The 1,105-nt window shown below is 41.3% G+C and overlaps 1 protein-coding gene across 1 annotated transcript in view; it reads left to right on the forward strand.

The window, feature by feature from the left end:
- The window catches only part of RPF2 (ribosome production factor 2 homolog), a 41,733-nt gene that overhangs the window by 19,969 nt on the left and 20,659 nt on the right, over positions 1–1,105 (forward strand). The window lies entirely within an intron of this gene.

A 1,105-nucleotide genomic window follows, 5' to 3' on the forward strand; every position in this document is an offset into this window, starting at 1 on the left:
TCTTGGAAACCCTACATAGGGTCAATGACAAAAAATCAGGACAACAAACCCCCGGTCATTGTGTTGGTTCTTGAGCGGCTCTGTGCAGTGTTTCCAAGACTTTGCAGGAGCAGACAGCTTTACCTTTTCCCCTTGGAGTGACTGGTGGGTTTGAACTTCTGAGTATTTTAAGCGTGTAACATACGTGGATCTCCTACTAATTAGATTTTAATTACTAACTTAATAGACTTAGCGACTATTTAAATGCTCACCTCTCCCTTTGAATGACCACATCACCTATTTTATAGACTCTGAAATAACAAAATTTTCAGAGGGAGCTTTGTTGTAAACCTAGGAAGCTAGAGCTGATCCTATTCTTTTTTTGACTGCTTGCCAGGAAATTGTTAGCTCAGATCTACCTCGGGGACTTGCCTCTTCTTGTCCTCTGCGTTCAAATGGGAACATGAAATAGAAGTAAACAGTCTCGGGGAGACAGGAGACTGTCTTGCCTCTGCTTCTGGGTCCAAGTTTGGCCTCTTGCTTCCCCCAGAACTCTGTTTCTGTCTTAATCTAGTCCTTCAAATACATGTATCATCGCTCTCCCAGCCACCCTCTGTAAGGCCAGAGTTATTTTTCTTATTTTATAGATTTGTAGATTGAAGCTTAGGGAAGGACCATTGGTCAATGAGAGCCCTGCATAAAGTAAGTAGTGTGAGCAGGATTTGGGTCCGTGGCCTTTCAGGAACAGGAGATGCAGTTTGTAATGTAACCATTCTGTTGATGGGTTTTTAAGGTTCATGATGTGGTTGAAGGATTGCAGCACACATGTAAACCAAAACCAAACCAACTCAGACCATTGCTGTTGACTTAACTCTGACTCCTAGTGATCCTATAGGGTGGAGTAGAACTGCCCTATAAGATTTCCAAGGCTGTGAATCTTTTTATTTATTTATTTTTAAATCATTTTGTTGGGGGCTCTTACAGCTCTTACAACATTCCATACATCCATTGTTTTTTTCAATCATTTTGTTAGGGGCCCACACAACTACTATCCCAGTCCACATATACATCAATTGTGTAAAGCACATTTGTGTACATTCATTGCCCTTATTCCCCAAAACATCTG

This window comes from Echinops telfairi, unplaced genomic scaffold, assembly GCF_000313985.2.
Source record: "Echinops telfairi isolate 266 unplaced genomic scaffold, ASM31398v2 ScPeMD7_3533;HRSCAF=4204_0, whole genome shotgun sequence".
Lineage (NCBI taxonomy): Eukaryota > Metazoa > Chordata > Mammalia > Afrosoricida > Tenrecidae > Echinops > Echinops telfairi.